This window comes from Aricia agestis, chromosome 4 (genome assembly GCF_905147365.1).
Source record: "Aricia agestis chromosome 4, ilAriAges1.1, whole genome shotgun sequence".
In the NCBI taxonomy this organism is placed as follows: domain Eukaryota; kingdom Metazoa; phylum Arthropoda; class Insecta; order Lepidoptera; family Lycaenidae; genus Aricia; species Aricia agestis.
This window is the reverse complement of record NC_056409.1, coordinates 3,393,165-3,417,163: the sequence shown is the minus strand read 5'-3', so window position 1 is coordinate 3,417,163 and position 23,999 is coordinate 3,393,165. Positions and strand designations below refer to the sequence as shown.

The 23,999-nt window shown below is 38.1% G+C and overlaps 1 protein-coding gene across 2 annotated transcripts in view; it reads right to left on the bottom strand.

Annotated features, from left to right (window-relative positions):
- The window catches only part of LOC121725880, a 219,345-nt gene extending 195,346 nt beyond the window's left edge, over nucleotides 1-23,999 (bottom strand). Inside the window, exon 1 of one of the 2 annotated variants that reach the window (XM_042113027.1) lies at nucleotides 23,688-23,999. The gene's annotated coding sequence lies outside the window, so the exon portion shown is untranslated. Of the gene's footprint in view, nucleotides 1-22,610; nucleotides 22,617-23,687 lie in introns of those variants that run through there. The other variant, XM_042113028.1, reaches the window with a different exon arrangement.

Sequence of the window (23,999 nt, the reverse complement as noted above, 5' to 3'; positions counted from 1 at the left end):
GGGAGCGCGCTAAGTGTATTAGCACGGAGCCGGCTAACTATAATAGACGAAATTAATGCTCTAAAGCACACCAGCATCCTCGGTACCTCGTTCTGCATTTGCTTATGTTACGTAAGGAAATGGGATCGCAGATAATACATTAGCCACTACGGGAAACAAATGTGAGCATTAAGCTAGCAAGTGTTAAGGATAATCGACATTGTAAACCGCAGTGCAAAGAAAAAAAAGAATCCAGAACAATGGTTACACACCGCATTGCGTCAACGCAACGCGTCATATGAAAGTTATCAATTAATAAGTATGCAAAACCGTGCAGGGACTCCGGGTGCTGCAACGCTGACGCAACAGTCTCTAGGATGCCTAGGGGACGTCCAGACGGTGCAACATAATTTGCATGGCTGACAGTGCGCAATGTTTGCATAAAGCATCGAGACGTGCGAAGTGGCCCTCAGGGTGTTATGGAGACACCAGTTCCGATAAAATTATAGTAAATATATGACTGGGAACATATTACATAATTTTAGTTCCTGTCCACATGAGGAGTTTTACGCGCGAGTCCACACGCTCGTCCGCACTCGCGCGTACCCGAGATAAAGCTACGTATTATTTATATAAATTTTAAATGATCCCGTCCAGATGCCTATGCGCGTTTCCTTACTCGCGCGTAAAAACGCATGTCGAGATAATTGGGTGCCATTGCATTACAGCGTCCAGTACTACGCGCGAGTCCGTTGCGAGTGACGTATTATATGATTAAAATTTAATAACTGGCTGGATCCCTCCCAGCGTAATAACGCGCGTAAAACGCGGTATCTGGATGCAATAGAAATTGAAACGCGCGTATGGACTTCGCACGTAAAACACCTCATCTGGACAAGCACTTATTTGCGAGAGTTTGCAAGTGTTAGATTCAGCCGCAACCGAAACGGGTTTAACCTACCCGCAAAGCGGTTCTGAGCTCTTAATGCAATTTGATTGAAGAGCTTGCGCCAATAAATTCCATTCAAGTTTATTACCACCTAAATAGCAAATACCCAATAGCGGATTCATTGTGCGCTTGCCACACTGGACGACGAACGCCCCGAAGTACTATTAGCATTTACTACACATTCACGAGAGTGACACAATTGCGGTGCGGAACCTCGAATTCTTTACCTGCCGATGGGTTTACAAAAATTCCTTTGTAAATTGAAACGTCGGGGACCCCGGTAGCACTATTGTTACAACTCGGGTACTCGGTAAAAAATCTTAAAAACTGGTAAGCGGGATTTAAACGTATCGAGATTTCATTAAATTGTCGGGCTTATGAAATTCGATTCGACGATGATAAACTTCGAGGGTTGTTTTACAGTTTAGCGAATTAAAACGTCGATCGAATAGTTTGATGCCCGCTGATGCGCGAAAAAAGTCCAACAACCGTCGAATTATATAGCGTTGCGTACATTCAAAAGCCTGTAACTGGAACAAAAACACCGGGCAGAGAGTCGGTTTTGCGGCGGATATTTTTTCAAGCCCGGCAATTTATTATCCATTGTGCGGCAACATTACTGGATGGACATTCAGCCATTGTTACACTCGTATTGGACCAATAACTTAAGCCACGCATTTCGCCTCAACCACCGGCGCTGACGTTTTTTCCCGGTTTTTATACGTTCCGGTACAATGCGTAAGTCAACTTTAATGAATATTATATTTACTCCACGTGGAGTGACTACAGTGATTAATGGACTCGAGTTTATTGCAGTGAAGATACACGAAACTTTTGAAAGTCCTGTACTCATCTGCATTCTGCATCCAAATATAAAAAGAAGATTATGATGCATGTAAGTATTATCTAATTGTAAATTATTGACAAAAAACTTGTTTTTAATAATTACATAGAATTCCCAGGTCTAGCTTTAAATTAAATCTAACATGGATCACAATTGATAAGTTTTGTTTATAAAGGTATAAAGGCAACGGACAACCTAAGATCAGGATGATCTACAGTGGATACTGATTCAATTTGCCTAACCTAATCCAATCGGCTCACAAACGGGTCGGTTGTCCAGGGAGTTCAGGGCCATCGTTTCAATGTACTATCAGAGAAGTTGATTCCTAGGCAGATGAGGGACCTACGTAGTTTGGTCGCGTTACGTCAATACAAGCCGACAGATCACAATTAACATTGAATTGACATGATCCGACCAAATGACGTCGGTCTGTCAACTGCTTAGGGATTAATTTCCTCGATGGTACTTCTCTGATCTCTTGTAGAATAATTCTCAGAAGGTTGTTCTCAAAGTAGAGTTATTCTTCCTTTTGTTTTGGTAGCGAGTATGCACCAGAACTGACAAAGAGAAAGGTACTGCCCTTTCTAATCGTCAATGGTCGTGCCGCGTGCGCCTATGGCCTGTAATCACAGTGCCCACGATCGACGAACAAAAACGCCAATTACATGCACAGTAGAATTACCATGGATTGAAGAGAGCCGTTGTAAATATTGGATGACAGAATCTGTTTGATGTAGCAATTTCGTTATTTTTATTTCCAATTTTTTTTAACAAATTTATTTGCTTATAATTCAATTTACTACTTTCTTACACTTCTCGGAAAATTATGTTTTAAATGGGCTAATTACTATGATTGTTATCGGTTTAAATTAGATCTTTGAATAATAGTCGTGCTTCTACAAATTACAATATATTTTTTGATCTATTTGACAGTAAGTCACTTGGCTAATAATATTTTTAAGTAGAATTACAGTATCTACGAGTATTAGCATAATTTACCTGCAATATAGTCTTAAATAATTTTAAGAAGGTACAGCATGTATTTATGACTTACCTAATAATTTCTATGCTTTATCTGACGTTTTAACGAAAACCAATGATGATGATGATGGGTAAACATCAATACGTGTGCCACAGATATCGCACGTCGAACTGATAAGCAAACGATAACTTCAGATAAACCCGTCCCTCGACCTGACTGCACGTGCTCACGCTACTCTCACCTCTAAGCCCGAGCAGTACGTACGACAATACCATGCAGAATGCAGCACAAATATTGACTTTAAAAAGGTGTGGCTATCTTCAAATTGCTTAATCGATGGATGTATCGAGTTATTGGAAATGCATTTTGGTTAGTGGATACGTTATTTGATAACTATGTTGAGGATTTAACGGTAAGTTTTACAAAGATAAAAGCAAGATAGGAGTTTTATACCGTGGATTCAAATTTAGATTCACACGTTTCTCAAAATACATTACATATTATAATATATATTCCTACTAATACTATGAATGAGAGTGCATTCTGTCAGTCTGCAATCCTTACCTCCTACGTAGCTCCTAACCTTTTTGGTCGGATAGTCGTCGGATAAAATTTCATATTTAGATCGTTTGTGTTCCGGGAAATGACATGGGGTAGTTTTTGTCCTGGAAAAACAGCGCGAAAATAATTTTGGCGCAGTTGCCCCCGCTTCTTTCTAAAGTTGCGGGTGACCAAGTCTAATAATAAATAGATCCTTCGAGTTCCAGAAAAGCGGATTGGGAGAGTGGGTTGGGAGATTGTTCATCTAGAAAAAATAGTGCGGAAATATTAGTAAAATTGCGGACATCGTCTAGCAATTGTATGACATAAATGTAAGTTACTTAATAGTCAATGAAGGCACTGTATTAATAACAACTTTATAAAGTCTATTAATATTAGCGGCCAAGATATCGATGAACACAAAGACAGGAAGCTAAGTAAAATTACAACGCCATCTTATTGTAATGGATAGTATTATCAACGGGAAATTAGTATGGAAATTAAGTCCTTTCTTCGAAGTAACCAATTTAATCGAGAAGGAATTAATGTAGGAGAACGCTGACTTCAGGGTCAGTTCACAGACGAAACGAGAGGATCCACGGCACAGAGCGGCACAGGGCAGGGCGGTGTGTTATCATTTATCACCCTTTGTAAACACAACGCCACGTTGCGTTGCATCGTCATCCGCCGTGCAGCAAACAGTCATATGAATTCTTCATCTATTATCCTATCTCCTCGCCTCGTGACGATTGACGATTAGTTACTGTGACGTTTGTGCATCAAACCAAAAGAAAATGAACTTTGATATCTGCTTGTTACGTCCAGTATGCCTGCTTAGTTTGATATTATGATAAGCTATGTCGGTGGAAGTGATGACTTAGGACGTGACTATTTTATGACGATAATGATAGTATAGGTCTACCAGAATCCGATGGCAAAAACTGAGAAAATAAATTGACTCTAGCAATACCGGAGTAATTAGAATAAAACATTTTGATCCTTTTTAGGGTTCCGTAGCCAAATGGCAAAAAACGGAACCCTTATAGATTCGTCATGTCTGTCTGTCTGTCCGTCCGTATGTCACAGCCACTTTTCTCCGAAACTATAAGAGCTATACTATTGAAACTTGGTAAGTAGATGTACTCTGTGAACCGCATTAAGATTTTCATACAAAAAGGGAAAAAAATATTTAAAATTTTTGGGGTCCCCATAGGTACAATTGAATAAAAAATTTTTTTTTCATCTAACCTATGCGTGAGTATCTGACCTATCCATATAGGTCTTCAAAAATCATATTGAGGTTTCTAATATCATTTTTTTCTAACCTAAATAGTTTGCGAGACTGAAGTGGTAAAATGTGTGTCCCCCCCCTCTAACTTCTAAAGTATTTTAAAGGGGGGGGGGGGGAGATCTAGCAAGTAGTTTTTTTTATACGTCATAAATGGTAAACCTTAAATTAACTTTTAATAAATCAACTGAAACATAAAAATAAATCAAGAACCTTTTAATTTCATAAAAATAAACCTTATTGTTGCTGCGGAACCCTACATGGTCGAGTCCAACTCGCACTTGGCTGGTTTTTTATCTTGTAGCGGCTAATTCTGTGTGTAAAACATTCAAATATAATCTATATATATTTATAATTTGTCCAATGATCAAGGATGTTTTTTGAAAATCTGCCATCCAAATTTGCCATCAGATCCTGGTAGTGACGGTGATGGTGATAGTCTGTAAATTTCTACAAAACATTAGAACGTGCGTGGTATTTGCTGAGAGTTACTGGGAGAGGTAGCGGCCAAGTTACGAACTAGTTCAGTAAGCTATGGCCCTCGCTAGTCGCCCGGGAAATTACCGCTCCACAAAACTTTGTATTTACTTATTTGCACGTGTCTGAAGTACACCTGATGATTGTTGCAAAGTTAAGGATGGTTCTAGGCAGGATTTCTATGAAATGGACGCAGGTGTAACATTAAATCAGTTAATGCCTAAATTATTCAGCATCTTATTAGTTTTTTAATTTGATTAGTTACAATTTGTATATCTAATAAACGTATAAAATAGCCCAAAAGGAGGCCCATAAAAGTCATGATAAGTGTTCCGTCATAGATTTTTTATGTCCAAACATAATAATAAACAAGTAGGGATCGCCATGAATTTTATCATAAGCGCGGCATTAGCATATTCCTCCGCTTCTCCCATCGGGGTCCAGGAGATAAGCTGGCCCGGGCCTTAATTCCGCGCCTCCTGCTCCAGCAATCTGCTAAATAACACCCATTCGAGACGCTCGCTTACGAATTTTTACAAGAACTGCAAAATCACGGTTATGGGCCGAGATTTCGCATGATAAAGTGAGCGAGGACAAAGGATAATGACTGGGTTTTTCGGGTTTACACAATTTTAGGCTCGCGGATTGAAATTCTGCTTTGAAATTGAATACACCAACAGCTAAGGTTTAAATCTGATCGCTTGGATAGAACTAGTGATTAAGGATGTTTCAGTACAAGATGCTACACGTTTAAGCACATTTGCAAAGATTCCTTTTGAAATTCGTAGCGCATTTCAGATTCAGCATTCGATTTTTGATAAATACTCAAATATTCAAAGGGGAATGAAACAAATCGATGCACGAGCATCAATGAGTTTGTATCCATAAAGTATCTATTTCAGAGACGAGGGCGTTTAACGGCACAATCAGTTTAAATTAGACAAGTGCGCGACAGGTCGTAACGAACGATTTACGACGTAGACAGTCGTCGGAGCCGTAGACAGCACGAGATACAAACTACCCGCCGACTTTACTGCGACGGATTAAATGAGATCTGTACAACGGTCATGGAGATCCATTCGGATTAGCAGTAAATCTTAGTTTGATGTCAAAACATGAATTTACTCACTTTCACTGAAGGGTATTTTCAAAATTTAAGCATTTATAACGGATTTAATGCTTTTAAATGGTTTTAGGGACTTGAGGAAAAAAACGTGAAGAAAAACGTTATTTCAGTCACTTCCACTCTAATGGTGTTTGTCAATTCCCAGTTATTTCCAGGGAATGTTCTCAATTCTAAGGGATGGAGATATACGCGACGAGGGGAGTTTTAATTTTGTCGGCGGAGCTGACGGCATGTTCGAGATTGCTTTGACAGCGGCGATAAACTAATTTGCATTAATGCAGTTTGCCCGCGCCAATTACCGGATGTTTGTAAACAACTGACAAAATTTCGGACATCTGACGCATCAGCTCCCAATTTATCGTCGTTCCTTGGCACTGCGGGAAATTGGAGTTTAAAAATACAGGGAGAATTTTCAGCCTGTTAACTTTTCGATACTGAATTCTTTTGTGCTCGTGAAATTATCGTGAAAAAGTACTGGTGGTTGGGTTTGAAATCTTTGACTTCTCAAAAATCTCGGAAACTAAGTTCTGATGCTGATGGTGGTAATGCACCAGTAAATAGAAGTGCAGTACCAAGAATAACGGTGAAATGAATAATACAGCTCGCGTACCGCCCAGATGCTGCGAGGTGCAGGCTATATTAGGAATATCAATATTTTAATACCTATTGCCTGCGGGCGAATTTGTACTATAAATCTTGCAATAGATATACGCCAGGTTCTGCGAAAGGCCCCGGGCTACGCCGGCTCTCTTTCTAGCTCAATTCTTCAATGCGTCTAAATTCCGAGGCACGAGTACAATGAAACATTTCCAACAATACTGGGGGCTTATAAAGTTTTAAGTAACAATACAAAACGATAGCGTAGTTAGAAAACAATAATTATGGTATTTGTGGCTATGATTCGTCCCTGAATCACGTGACTTATTAGCTATTTCGTTCGTTCCTCACTTCATAATCGTTTTGCTCTCAAAACGACTTGTTGACTTTGTTAGGTTAGACCAGCGCCTCCTCAGATTAATGACCCAATCATATCTTTGCTCGACGTATGTCTTTGTTCTGAGAGCGCCTCCTGGCAGTTCGTTTGTAGTTAAAATTATACTACCAACAAAGATCGCACCGAAGCTAAGCAGAAAACATAATATTTTCCATTACTATGTATGTGGGTTAAAATTTGAATATAAATTACGAGACATGTAAATAGTGTTTAGAAAATATTGGATGAGCATAACCAACTGAGAAAATAACAAATTAGCTGCATGTCTTAACTCTATCAGAAGGTATCTAAATGCAAATGATTGGTCTTACACAAAGATTTCTACATCAAAGAGCTTGCCTTTGTTTTTGCAAAAAAGCAATTTAAGCGTTAACCAATGTACAAAGACGTATTTACAGTGCAAACTGTTTTAAAGCGTGTGATTTACCGCGTGTACTCAGTCGGTTCCGTAGAAAATGCTGCCCAGGTGAAAAGACCGCCTTTCGCAGCGCAATTCGTTTCGAAATATGTTTTCAAACGTTGCAGTTTATTAACTGAAAACAAACACTTAACTAGAAAAACTTCTGCTATCGACATAATTATATTGTATATTCGTTTACAAAGTTTCATAAAAGAAGAAACCCGTCGTAGTAAAAGGTGACCTACCATGACAGGGCACTGGGTATTCCCGCATCGTCGGTGGTATAAAAAATATTAGTTGATTTCAGGATATCCCTTCAATGTTTTCCAGCATTTCTTAAAGCCCTGACGCATTGCCTATTTGGACTAGAATATCCACTATATTTTACCAGTCAAGTACGTAAGTACAAGCTAAGTGACGTACAGCACTCAACCCTCGAGTCTCGACTCTCGAGGCATGGGTAGGTATCGGAACCTTCTCGAGTGCGCCCTTCCCTTATCACCGAGTCACTAGACGTGCTCAAGGGCCGATAGGGTGTCATTTTACCCTCTCATTTGTGGGCTTTCGAAATATAGGTGAGATGCTGACTCGGGGCTCTGGAGCTGCTTTGTTGCGACATTTCAAGTCTTGTTGAATTTTAGTATTCTTGCGAGTGACTTTAATTAGACGACTAGTGGAAAAACGACAAATGTTATATTGTTCATGACTCATGAGACGATTTTGTACTTTCATAATAATTATTACTTACGAGCTTTCGCCCGCGGCTTCGCTCGCGTTAAGAAGTATTATTATATACAAACTTTCATCTCCTATTTGCACCCCTTGGGGTTGAAATTTATCAAAATCCTTTCTTAGCGGATGCCTACGTCATAACATCTACCTGCATGCCAAATTTCAGCCCGATCCGTCCAGTGGTTTGGGCTGTGCGTTGATATTGATATGTCAATCAGACAGTCACCTTTGACACAATAGACATAACGACCAGTAGTTCGACTGCAAAGAGACGGACAGGTTTCAATATCTGTCAAATTCGTCGGGTTTCACTAGGATTATGAACGGAATGTGCCTCGCGCTGGCTGATATAATTTATTTTTAAATATTTAAAATAAAGATTTCAAAATTGGATTCTGACAATTTTAATCGCATGTGCCAAAACACAAATAATAATACGACCAAAGAGGAACACGTCCAGCGAATATGTCATAGTTTTAAATTCGTAGGTAACAAGTTAACAACCCTAGCGACGATTTTCGTCATAATACGTCAAATTTAAAAATTTCAACATCAGTTCTAAGTCGGCATACTCTATCATTCTGTCTACTCTGCCTTTGAGTTTTATATACAGGGTGTAACAAAAATAAGTGATAATACTTTAGGGTGTGTACGTGTTCCTTGTAGAGAGTTCACTGTGAAGGTAGTAGCGCTGAAAGACATTTTTTTGTCACTTTTGTATGGGGAAACTCGTGACGCTCGGGCCCTTGCCCATACAAAAGTGAAAGAAAAATTCGTCTTTCAGCGCTGCTGAACTCTCTACAAGGAACACGTACACACCCTAAAGTATTATCACTTATTTTTGTTACACACTGTATATAGATAAATAGGTACCTTATCAGCGACGACTGCAATGTTGAGGAGTAATTAAACGTTTTAGTTAAGTTGTACGGAAAACATTTTTGGGTTATTTATTACCTATTTTTTTTTTATGAAAGAAGGGGGCAAACGAGCAAACGGGTCACCTGATGGAAAGCAACTTCCGTCGCCCATGGACACTCGCAGCATCAGAAGAGCTGCAGGTGCGTTGCCGGCCTTTTAAGAGGGAATAGTTTAATAGGGGAGGGTAGGGATGGGAAGGGAAGGGAAGGGAATGGGGGATTATAGGGAAGGGAATTGGGCCTCCGGTAAACTCACTCACTCGGCGAAACACAGCGCAAGCGCTGTCTCACGCCGGTTTTCTGTGAGAACGTGGTATTTCCCCGGTCGAGCCGGCCCATTCGTGCCGAAGCATGGCTCTCCCACGTATAAAATTCCAATAGAATTAAAAGTATAATACTAAGAATACCACGGATCATAGATTATTTTTAAAGTTCAAAACCTCAATAACAACAGAACTATTCGATAACAAGTTACAGCAAATTGTAGGAAATATTAAATAGTTTGGAAACATTTTCCCAGTGAGTCGGGACTTAAGTGCCCTATCTAATCAAAACTTCGCCGACTTTTATTGACTTTTTATTTGTAAGTCTCTAACCTGATGGTCAACTTACATTGTACAGCGAAACCCTAGCCTATGTCTTCGTCACTGGTGCTTCTTGTTAGAGTTTTCCCTTAACCTTTATAATAGGAACATTTTGGACAGACTTGAAAATTTAAGCAAGTGAAGACTGAAGCCGATAGGAGATTTTTAAAAGTCGCAGTATTTTTGACAAAATCAGTTTAGTACTAAGTAGTTTCGAAGTTAATTCAATGCAATACTTACTATAATATTATGTTCCCGCTATATTATCTCCTAATTATTATAAGATATTATTTTAACAACGTTTCTATCAATATTCTGGTGATTCTGATATATGATGTGTGCAACATGTCTGATTTTCGTCGGATTATTATTTACTATCTTATATCTTTAAACGAGCAATTCTTGTATATTATATTATATATAATTGGAATCTCGGAATCGGTGTCATTTAATTCGTGTTTTATCGAATACCGAGCAAAGCTCGGTCAAATAGCTAGTAATCTATACTAATATTATAAATGCGAAAGTATCTCTGTCTGTCTGTCTGTCTGTCTGTCTGTCTGTCTGTCTCGCTTTCACGCCAAAACTACTGAACCGATTGCAATGAAATTTTGTACACAGTTATTCTAGAGTCTGAGAAAGGATATAGGCTACATTTTGATGTGGGAAAATATCATATTTCCATGAAAATATCGATGAAAATTAATTCGCATTGCGCGTGGCCAGCGCTCATCCCGGGGGTCCTGGGTTCGAGTCCCGCAGGCGGAACAAAAAGTTTTCAATGTTCCTGGGTCTTGGATGTGTATTAAAATAATATTTTAAAAATCTTAAATATATTTTATGTATAATATTATAAAAAATCCAGAAATATATCGACGCGATGCAATGAACATTTTAGTTCTAATACGATTCAACAGATGGCGTTTTTTTTACTTCGTTGTAACATAGAACTAATCATACTTATTAGTTATTATGTTTTTGTTTATAGTTTTTAATACGTTAGAATATTATGTTTAATAATATTATCACTTGCTATAATAATAATCAATCTATCTTATCTTATAGAACTCCTACTGCATTTCTAAGGAGTTCGAGTGTGTTGTGTTGGCCTATATTCCATCCAGAAAATATTTTTACATTTTAATTCTAATATATGAAAACAGATGGCGCTTTATTTTTTACTTCATTATTAGAACTAATCATACCTACTTTATTATATATTATTGTTTTTATTCATAACTAGCTGTTGCCCGCGACTTCGTCCGCGTGGAATTTAGTTTATAGCGCGCGGTGTCAACAAAATTTATGTCAAATTTAAAAACTTTTTAAAACCCTGGTAAGTGGTACCCCTCTCAGGGCCGCGCAGCGCGCTACACCGGAATGGCAGCGCTGAAAGTGCTCGCCTCGCCGCTGCCATTGCGGTGTAGCGCGGCCCTTAATTAATCAAAATACCCAAAAACAGCTGTGCAGTGTGCACATAATCTGTACTAATATTATGAATGCGAAAGTATCTCTGTCTGTCTGTCTATCTGTCAGTCTCGCTTTCACGCCAAACGCCAAAACTACCGAACCGATTGTAATGAAATTTTGTATACTGATAGTCTAAAGCCTGAGAAAGGACATAGGCTACTTTTTTACTGGAAAAAAGGGTTGTAAGGGTCGTAAATTTGTTCAAAAAATTCATAATAGATGGCGCCGTGCGTCTTCTACATCGCGCTGACGCTTGCTCAAAAGTCTTTCTATAAGAGGTGGTATCATCTTACATTTAAGTCTCGATTTTTTTCGATTGTTATATCTATTCTACGGTATTAAATAACTCAGTACTTTATCTGTGCAGGCAGTGACGTAACCTTAAGACCAAATTTCACCAACGACTGTTAAAGTTAATGCTCGAATTAGTATCACGTTAGCTGTTTCGTTTTTCATATGAATGAAAGAGAAGACAGGATATTTTAACAAGCTGTTAACACTAACAGACGTTGGTGAAATTGGGGCTAAACCTATCAATGATAAATAGTTTATGGGTAAAGTTGTGTAATTGGGGGGCTAAATAAGCTTTAAAATTTGGCATAATATATAAAGTTTAACATACAAAAATGAAGTACTTATTGTTTGCACACTGCACAGCTGTATTGATTTAAGGGGTACCAGGGTTTTTTTATAAAAGCTTTTGACACCAATTTTGTTGACATCGCGCGCTATAAACTGAAGTCCACGCGGACGAAGTCGCGGGCAACAGCTAGTATATAATATGTGCTAGTTAAGTAGCGCCGTTTGCTCCACTCCAACCTTTGCATAATTTCAATTTTTGGTGTAAAATAATTATAACCATGGACACATTTAATCAAGAGGGACATTTTTAATATTCAATTATGTCTTGAAGCAGTTCATTATGCATTCTATTTCAGTAATGACGGGGGCGCGGGGCGGCAGAGCTTCAGGAGCGCAGTCAATTAATACCAGCCGCTGTAATGGGTTCCATTACGACCTGACATTCCCCCACTGTCCGACATCTGACATTCTATTTATTCCGACATCCTGACTGACAAACGGTTTCTACAGGAGCCGCGTTGCGAGCAATGAGCTTTAATAATACCTAGATCGTGGGAATCGCAGACAATAGATTTTCAATTGTTATGCGACAGCCGGGTGCCGGTTGGGGATTGATGGGTTAAGATGCAATAGAATGGCTGCGCCGAGCAAGGTCAGGCAAATAAAGCGATTCTATTGGTTCTCAAAAAATATTCTTTCGCGTCGCAGCTACTATGGAAACGCACTCTAAGTGTCTAACTAAACACACCACGCCGAAGTTCCGCGGCGGAAGTTCGGTATGATTAAGTCAAGAACGCGACGGAATTTAGTGTCTAAACACACTATGCCGAAGTTACACGGCGGAAATTCCGCATGATTACGCCCGCAATGTCAAATGCATACAATATACCGACGGAACGCGACGGAATAGTGTGTCATCTTTAATCTAAAATACATTGCAGGTGGTATCATACCGAACTTCCGCCGCGGAACTTCGGCATGGTGTAGAGTGTAGACACTAATGCCCGGTCTCTGAGTTTTTTGACAGGAGTTTACTTATTCAGTGGTGCGTTTGATTGGCTAAAGAATCAACTACGTTATACGATAGATAAATTCCTGTCAAAAAAGCACATATCAGAAACCTAGTTGGTAGGTACGGATTTGTCAGAAAATATTTCAGATTTACGTTTTCAACAAAAAAACTGTCTGTCTGTAACTTTTGCTGGTAGGTAGCATACGTACACAATACGTATCATGTTTTTAAAATTTAAATATTACAGTCTTAACTTAAAATTTTCATAGCAAAAATATTTCGGTATATTATTCGTCTCGGAGTGGTCTCGGATGTTATTATGTTATTGTATATTAAATAAAAAATCTTATAAGATTTCCCACGAAAATACATAGCTAAAGACATAATTAACATAAAATATTCATTTAATTCGTTACAACATGTCTAAATATTGCATTAAAAATTTAAACGTTCCATTATGTATTTGCATTAAGTATATAATATTATGTATTTTAAGAAACACAATTTATTGTGTTTACAACAGCTACTGCATCAAATGGAAATATTTAAAGGCATCATAGTGCGTGAACGACTAGACCGATTTTGATTATGTAGAAACAGAAAAGGACATAATATTAATTATAAGTCTACTTTTTATAGTGGTTCCACGCGCGACAGTAGAAATGCGACAAAATAGAAACACTGTAGAGATAAAACTAAGGGTACCGTTCCCTGATTCACTATGCGCAATTCGCTTCGGGTTCGGAAACTTCACCGTGCGACATGCAATTTAAACACCCGTTGCGCGCATTGACCAATGATCACACGTAAAGTTTCCGAATCCGACTCGAACGCAAATCGTGAATCAGCCCGCTGGAGATTACAGTTTTGGGTGCACGATGACAGGAGGAAAACCCAGTTAAATAATACTACATAGTCTACATACCCGGCAACAGTAGCATTTAATACTGAGAATGTAATATGAAACGTAAAACCAAAACAATTTAATATTTAGTTACGACTTACGACGAATAAGGCAAATAGTCGCGGTGGCCTTGTAAAACGTTATATTACGTTATTATATTAGTGATGTGACAACGTAGCTAGAGCTACATACTATATTGCGACATTCTAGTGACGGGAAAACTATACATTTTTCAATTATTGGTAATCGAAAAATTGATAGTTCTCAAATAATTATTTCTGCCACAAAAAAAGGTTTATTTATTCAAGTATAAAAATAAAAGAGACTGTACAATGATATTATTGTCGCTTTTAATATTATCCTACAAATTAAGTATGAAGGTAAGTATTATTATATAATGTATTTAAAAAAATTAAATTGATTATGAACATCGTTCCTAGGCTCTATAGTCTTCACTCTGTATTGGCTCACAGAACATAAATTCCATATCGTAAGACCAAAGTCCTGCAAACAAAGACTAAAACAGCTGAATTCGGAATGTATTTTCAATAGCGAGTTGATTTCAGATCGAATGGCTGCTCGAAACGGTTTGAAATCGTATCTCCAGCCGTAATGAAAATCGAAAACAGACGTATTGAGTGTCGAATCGGTACCAACTACCATGAGGTACTTGATGTCGATAACATATGCGGTACGTCCCTAAAAAGTTAGAAGGTGGACAGATTGAGTTACTTTTAAATTGTAATAATATACGGGCTTATTACGGGCCCGACTAAGAGTCAATTCGGCCGCAACGCAACGCGTAGATACATTTCTAAATTTATATGGATTTGATAGATTCGCAAGACGTCTCACCATACAAATTTTATTGCCGCGCCGCGCCTCGCCTTGTCGCGCTGCTATTGACCCTAAGGTGTTCCAATCTTTGCCGCAAGCGACCGCGACCGACAAAAATTCAAGTAAAATGCCACTTTATAACCTATGTGTAGGTAGCCTATACGTTTAATTTTATATCGACATTAGTACCTAGTGACTCATGCCACCGCTGCCAGAGTAGACAGAATGATAGAGTATGCCGTCTTAGAACTGATGTTGAAATTTTTAAATTTGACGTATTATGACGAAAATCGTCGCTAGGGTTGTTAACTTGTTACCTACGAATTTAAAACTATGACATATTCGCTGGACATGTTCCTCTTTGGTCGTATTGTTGTTTGTGTTTTGGCACATGCGATTAAAATTGTCAGAATCCAATTTTGAAATCTTTATTTTTAATATTTAAAAATCAATTATATCAGCCAGCGCGAGGCACATTCCGTTCATAGTCCTAGTGAAACCCGACGAATTTGACAGATATCGAAACCTGTCCGTCTCTTTGCAGTCGAACTACTGGTAGTTATGTCTATTGTGCCGCTGCTTTGTCAAGTGCTGGCTTAGAGCAAAATTAAAACTTTTTGTATATCAATACAAAAAAGCTTTTTGTATTGATATACAAAAAGGTTTTTGTATATCAATGCAGGCATGCTACTTTATGACCTGTAGGCATATCAATATCTGTAGGCCTACAAATATTGATATGCCTATAGGTCATAAAGTAGCATTTGGCTAAAATTTTTGTTGCTTGCCGTGTTGTTCGGGACGGTACCATTTGGGTACGCGCACGCTTTGTCGGCGTGTATCAATGTACATTTTACGTGGTTGAAACTTAAATAAAACTAAAATGTGTATAATATTATGAACTGTATTCATTATCCATTTTAAATTTTTATATTATTTATCGATATGTATAATATCGATCTTTAATTTAATTTACAAAAAATTTTGGAGTACTAAATCGTCATTCCGTACCGAAAAGTATTAAATATATTTCCGTTGTCTGGTACCCGTAACACAAGTCCTTCAGGTACTTAGCACGGGGCCAGACTGACGTGGTGTGAAGCGTCCATAGATATTATTATTATTATTCATCTGACCTCAAATCTATCAAAAAGTGGAAATCTATGTGAAATGTGGTCGCAGTGTTGCCGGGGCGCAGCAGCTTTGTCGGACCTTGCCGGGCCTTGTCGCATTGACGGAAATCCGCCGCGCCCCGACACAGTGAGCGATACGCGAATCCGCTTCCATACAATTTGAATGGAGGCGGATTTTTGCGATGCGCTCAATGTGCTCACTCCTTTAACGTCGTCTTCAGTTTTCGCGAAACGTGACATCGGTGTGCATGCTGCTTTACATTTTTAAAGCTCTATAATAATTTAGGCATAGAACTTAAAAATAATGAGAAAACCATACATTCATTTCTAGAATGTTAAAGTTAAAATATATTAGGTATGTAATAATATGAGGAGGCAGACTACAATAACAAATGCGCCCACGGATTTTGTACCCCACGCCCGATTTTGTACCCCCCTCAGTACAAAATTCGTCCACTAAGGCCGGGGTCTCTTTGTACTAGGGTTGTTGAGGAAGTGATTATGAGGAAGAGGAGGAGGAAGAGGAATTGTGACGCGCAAATTTAGAGGATGCGGATGAGGAAGAGGATATTTTTTGAGGAAGAGGATGCGGATGAGGAAGCGGATGAGGAATGGGATGATAGGAAATTATAAATACTAGCGGACCCAAACCAAAAGCCTTTGTCCAGTCTCTACATAACTAGGTACATACATTACACAAAAAATAATTAAAACGGCATTTACCATTGGACCAAACTATGAATCTAAACCATTCTCAAAACACACACAATAAAGAATCATCATAATCGGTCCAGCAGTTAAGGAGGAGCTCAGTAACATACACAACACACGCACACAAAATCGGCCAAGTGCGAGTCGGACTCGCGCACGAAGGATTTCGTACCGAAACCGTACAAAAAAATAGGCCAAAAATTGTGTTTTTGCATGGGATTTATTTTATTTTAATATTATTATTAATCATTAAAGTACACATACAATTAAGGACTTTGTCAAAATTTCAAGTGCGTACCTCTTGCGATTATTGATTACGAGCAAAAAGGCCAAAAAATCAAGTTTGTTGTATGGGAACCCCCCTTAAATATTAATATAATTTTGTTTTAGTGTTTGTTGTTATAGCGGCAACAATAATACACAATCTGTGAAAATTTCAGAAGGCTAGCTATAGCCGTTCTTGAGATACAGCCTGGAGACAGACAGCCAGACGGACAGGTATCAAAGTCTCAGTAATACTTAATAGTACTTGTACTATTATCTATTCTGTGGTAATAGATTCCCGTTTTTACCCTTTGGGCACGAAACCCCAAAAAAGATGAGTGAATGATACAATTACGCGCTCTGGCGTGTGCGTTGCACACGCCAGAGCGCGAGAATGGCGTGCCATGATTGGATACGCGACGCGCATAGTGAAATTCTTCATAAATTCCTCTTAAATTTTGAGGAAGCGATAGCGGAAGAGGATTTTTTTATTTTTATTTATGAGGATGCGGTAGCGGTTGAGGAACCCAAAATATTGCGGAACTTCCTCATTATGAGGAAGCGGAAGAGGAATCCTCAACAACCCTACTTTGTACCGAATCTCAAAATCCAATAATAAGGGCAGCCGGATGGCTCAGGGGCATCAAAGCGGGGCTCATAAATTATGACATACGGAAGTAATGTGAGCTCTTATTTTATTTTCACGTGGTGTATTTATAAGGTAGTAAATCCAGTAATTAATATGGGCCAGGATCAGCTTGAGATGTTTTGGTAGGAATTAGGTCACGGCCACGGTCACTCATGACTCATGGACCATAGACCCAAACTAATAGTAGGTAAAGGATAGCGCACATTTTGATGGGGAGCAGCGAAGCGGATGATATTTTGTGTTGCGGGCTACCATGAGTACTAGGAGGATACACCAGGGGCGAGAGAAATTGAAAATAGGTATTTAAAAATGTATTGCTGTCTCACCAATCTCAAGTCTCCCACCGCAGAGCGCGATAGAGACAATACGACAAAAGTTCTAATAAAAGAACAGAAAATCTTCGATTTGTTGTCCGCTGATTCCTCCTCCAAAACTTAACCGATTCAAGTACTTTTTTCATTAAGAATTAAAGCAAGGCTTGAGTTCTGTTCCTATGTTTTATTTTTTTTTTGTATATTTTAGCCAGTTTTGTTGTCTGGGTGTTTGAACACAGAGGAAAATCTTGCAATTTTTTTGGGTTTTTGGACGTTCTTATCTTTTATTAATAATAAAATTATGAAAAAAAAGAAAACATAGGGACATGCTAATAGCGGCCCCATAGATATTCAGGAAAAAAATCGTAACTCTACCGGCATTATCCAGGGAGGAAACAGGGGACAGCGTTTGTATGGAAAAACGGCGGTGTGGATTCCTCTTAAGCAGCTGTTGGATGATTTACTATTAATTTAATAACTCTCCGTAAGGGTTGATTCAGACCGCAATGCGACGCGTAGATGCATTTCTAAATTTATAATATGGATTTGACAGATTCGCAAGACATCTCACGCAATTGAATTCTGTCAAATCCATACTTTAAGCTGCGCCGCGCCTCGCCTCACCTCGTCGCGGTCTGAATTGACCCTAAGAGAGTTAAGGTGCCGGTTGGCAGCGGGCGACATGAAGCAACCGCAGACGACGTGTCGCAGCGACACTACTGGTTTGAATGTATTTCTATGAAATACCCTGCACAGCTAGCGACACGAATCTAGCGACATTGATAGAAATACATACAAACTAGAGGCACTGTAGAGACAAAGTATTTTTCGTTAAAAACGATGACAAAATTCGTTATCAAAATGTATTCGGTTTGACATAACTCATCGCTAAATGACATTTCGCTTGCGGAGACTAATGTCAAATCACATACATTTTGATAACGAATTTCATCGTTTTTAACGAAAGGGACTTTGGCTACGGCCTCAGTAGTGTTGCGAGTCGCGAAGACCCGTCGTCTGCTGCAACTTCATGTAGCCGGCTTCCAACTTTACAGAGAGAGAGTATCTCGTTGCAAAGTAAAATCTTTAAACAACAACGAGAACCGTACATCCATGATGCAACGTACATCTTTCCGCGATGAAAAGAAGCCGCGTTTCTACTCTAGATTATAATACAACACGGTAAAAATAAATTACTTGTCCATCAAAATCGGTCTAGTTTGGAGTCTATTCAATGCACGAATAAACCTCGTTAGAATACTTATTAATTTATTTCAAATAATTTGGCAATAAATGGAGAAATAGCTAGAAAAACATAACGTAGATATGTTGACATGTCGCCGTACCTAATAAATAACTAATAATACTTGCATTCACTGTCTTCAGTCTTGTAGCAACAATACCGACTTGTAATTATAGACTAACTTTTAATTAACGTCTACTAGAGCTAGGAACGGATACAACTAATTACTAGTGAATTACTAATTAACTCCACTACCATGAAACTCCATGTGCGTCGATTGATGCTGTAATAGTCGCGTTGAATGTACAATGTACAATGCGTAGAAATCCAATGGGCATTGTCCAAAAAAAATCACATGTACTTTTTATATTTTTTTTCGTTAAAATAGGGTATTTTAAGAATAGAAATTAAATAATTTTGAAATTTATTGGCTAGTTTTTTCTCAATAAATTTTTAAAATTTCGCTCTGACGTCATCATCGGCGGCCAATAATTGACCTCTGCAGTATGTTTTTTCCTTTCAATCTTATTTATAATGGCTGGTTCGTCAAATGCAAGTTCTCATTATGTGAAAGCTGATACGAGAAGCTTATCAAAAGTTCGAAACGTAATGTTGGTCGAATTTATTGCTAATTTAACGCCATTGAAGGTCAAACTAAGGTTAAACATATTTGTTCAAAAATATAAGTAACTAATGGGTATTTTTTTCGTTTATATACAGAAAAACGATCACTGACCTTATTCCTCGAAATGTTTTTGTAATGAGCAAAATTTAAAAAAAATGGACAATCCCCATTACCTATTGCAGCCTTTCTCAAGGTGTGCTCAAACTCAAAGTAATTTTAGGAGCTCCGCGAGCGATACATAATTACTTAGGGTCAATTCAGACCGCAACGCGACGCGTTACACATTTCTAAATTAGTATGGATTTGACAGATTCGCAAGACGTCTAACGCTGACGACATCTGTCAAATCCATACAAATTTAGGTCGCGTCTTGTCGCGCCTCGCCTCGTCACGTTGCGGTCTGAATTGACCCTTAATTGTTTTTAGAAATGTCATCAGACGCCAGCATAAAGATTGAAGGTACGTCAAAAAGTCACGCACTATTAAACTTTTTTGGTCGCAGAACCCTGCGCCACCAAAAAAGTTTGAGAACACTGACTTAGAATCATAATTTCACTTGAAAAGCAGCTTGGCAAGCAAATCTTTTAGTTTTTGGGGGACCCACGGCCACGGACCTTCAATTTATGCCAACATTCGGGGTTTTTTTTATCACTCCGTAGTTTCTCTAAACAACCAGCCTTCGGAATTCAGATAGATCATAAATATTTATTTATTTGAATAGTAGATATATATGGGAAATCCACTATTTTTATGTTATTAATTATAATTAATAACATAAAAATAGTGGATCATAATATTATAATGTAGTAAAACGCAAAGCGTTCACAGAAAAATTAAATTCATGATAAACAGACAACAAAACAATACGTGCATATATTATTATATTATTATTATTAGTGTGGTTTACGTAACCTTAGTTAGTGAGTAACTGAAGTGAAACCTGAATGAATAACCTAACATAATAATTATTAATTACATGCAACCGTAACATACAGTTACGCCATAACCGCGGCAGAGCCTAATGAACCATCTCGCCAAGAGGCCAATTCTCATACTTTCGAATGTCACTTCGATTGCAGGATGACACTCACACACACGCAATGTAATTAATTAATATTACGGAAAGGTGCAGAGGGCGTTAATAGCACATAGACAAAAATGAGACATGTTGCACATAGTGCGTTCAGAGTTATCTTATCATGGTGATTATATTAGAGCAAAATTATAATCGATAAAGACAACGCTACACTCATTTAATGACAATCTTGGTTATCCACCATGTACCAACGCACAACGTGGTGAGAGGTTTTATGACTAGAAACTAGAAAGCAATGTATAGACTATAGAGTATAAACCGTCTATCAGGATCTGATGGCAAAAAGGGAAAAAAGAAATTGACTCTAGCAATACTGGGGAAATTGGGAGTAAAACGATTCGATACATTTTTCCTTATAGCGGCTTATTCTGTGTGTGATACATGCAAATATTTATATTTGCATGTATCACACAAAACATATCCTTGACCATTGCATAAATTTTTATAAAAATTTATGAAATGATCAAGGATATTTTTTGAAAATCTACCATCCAAATATGGCATAGTATGCCATCAGATCATGGTAGAGCTATAGCTACCGGCTACGTTTATCATCATTACCGTTAATGCTAACTAAACTACTTAAAATAACATAACAATAGAATTTAAAGTAATGCCGTTTAAAGTAATCTGAACATTTAATATGAAGATAACTTTCATTCAAAAGTTCCCATAGAAAGCTATGCGGGCTATGCTGCCACAGTATAAAAATTATACAGCAGCCTTTAGACTGCTCGTACAGTCACACAACATGAGCGTGAATTCAGATAACTTTCGTGAGCAAAACATTGCAGTATCACGTCGCGCGCTAAACTCGAATATAAGTTGATTGTGGGGCGTGGGCTGCTCGAATTTGATTTCATTCACACCGGTGACCTACCAAAGCTACTGCCTACTGTATACATCTTTGTACTGTGGTTGGTCTGGAGTGTGTTCCTAAACTAAAGCAGTGATGAACACTATTTTACTTTTGTCAAACCCAGCTGACGGATCACGAATTACATTGACTTGACATTTAAATCCGACCAAGTAATGTAGGCTCTGCCTATGAATAAATAATCAATTTCCTTAGAACTTAAAGATTGTCTTTACTATGACAAGTATTGGCGCCAGCTGAACATCGTGCCCTAAATATCTTGACGAAGTTATGGCCTTGTACAATAGGCCGGTTTACATTTGAATACAAAGCATTCATTGACCGGTACAAACTTCCGAACTAAGCAAACTGGAATGAGGTAACTGTCAAAGACTACTAGCGAGATCCTTACTAATATTATTAAGAGGAGTCCACACCGCCCTTTTTTCCATACAAACGTTGTCCCCTGTTTCCTCCCTGGATAATGCTAGTAGAGTTATAATTTTATTCCTGAATATCTACGGCCACTAATACAATGTCCCTATGTTTTCTTTTTTTTTTCATAATTTAATTTTAATAAGATATGAACGTTCAAAAACCCAAAAAAAATGGCCAGATTTTCCGCTGTGTTCAAACATCCAGAAAACAGATTTTACGTACGTACTTTTTTTTCATTTCTCTAGCCCCTGGTGTATCCTCTAATAAGCTTATCTATGCAATATCGTTTCTGATTGGTTACGCGATTAGCTTTAGCCAATCAAACGCGCCATTGAATGTATAAACTTCTGTCAAAATACGCAGAAAGTAGACACCATGCATGACATTACCAGCATACTTACACTTCGTTTTAAATGTTTATGCAAATTCTGTGGATGGATGAAGCCTACCTAAAACTACTAAAAGGTTTAGCTTCTACAATGAGCTACAAATTCTTCTAAAGCCTGACCCGTATTTTATTTTAGATATTTTAACCAATAGAGCAGTAACTATTAAAGCTTTAAGCCCCTAAGGCAACGAACTTCTACGTTTCCTTTAATGCACCAGTAAAATATTGCTTTTAGCTGAATTGATGATTCCCAAAAGATTCGCTAGTAAAGTCTCTGAACTCTCTCATAGATTCGGCTTTTTAAGGTTTATTGACAAGAGTATCTATTCACTAGCTGCTAGAGACCAGCTCCACTCATCGAAATCAAGAGAAGTAATGAATGTCTGGTTTTTGAGTATTTTATATTCGCTAGCATTTTTGACTGATTATTATCCAAAGTTAACAAATTACTAACGCTATTGGATATAAGATAAACTACAGTTAACAAAGAACCTCACATAGGCATTATGGAAAGAAACTGACTGACTGAAAAAAAGAGATTGACCTGGCAGTAACTCGGCATGGCGTTTAAGTTTAAAAAATCGGCCAAGTGCGAGTCGGACTCGCGCACGAAGGGTTCCGTAACGTTGTAGAGGAAAAATAGGCCAAAAATTGTGTTTTTGTATGGGAGCCCCCTTAAATATATATTTTTTTAAATATTATAATTAATTATTAAAGAAAACATATTATAACTAAGGACTTTATAAAAATTTCAAGTGCCTAGCAGTTGCCATTAGTGATTACGAGCAAAAAAGTAACGTACTTTGTTGTAACTTGTATCATGTATGTGAGCCCCCCTTAAATATTAATTTTATTTTTAGTATTTGTTGTTAATATATTAGCGGCAAGTGGCAACAGATATTACTCTGTAAAAATTTCAGAAATCTAGCTATAAGTATAGCGGTTATTGAGTTACAGCCTGGAACTTGGATGTCTCAGAAATAGGGTCCCGTTTTTACCCTTTAGGTACGGAACCCTAAAAAAACACTGATCTTGATACACGATACCAAACCGAACGATATGATTTGATACCTCATGATTCGAGTCGCATTTCTTAAAACAAGTTCCAGACGTACAGTTAGATAATATTGTGTCTCGAGTCTTGTAGATAATAAATGACTGCAAATAAAGGATTGATAAAATTCCGTATTGAAAGTGCGGCCATTGCCATTTAAATTAACGTTAACGGCAGATAAAGACTTCGGACACGAGCAGAACCCCTCCTTTCGAAGTCGGTAAATTATTGTTTCGTGAATAACGCGCCGTCATACATCGGTTGTCACGTTTTGACCGTAGAAATTTGAAGCTTACCTTATTTCGACGAGATTCCAACTTTCCTCCGACTACGGCCGAAGTCCGACCATATCCTTTAGGTACAACTTGAGAACACGTATATTATGTGTATTCTACACTAACAGAACTTCTCGTTCGCCACAGATGAATCACCAAGAATGCACTAAAGGAAACTTCAGAAAACTTTCACAAAGTAACACAGAACATAACCAGTAGCACCACGATTACGACTCGGCATATTTTGAATCGATTATGGAGACGCACTCCCAAATATTCGATAATGACAAAGTTTTCGGAGCGAAAAACGCAACGCGGCTACCCCGCATCACA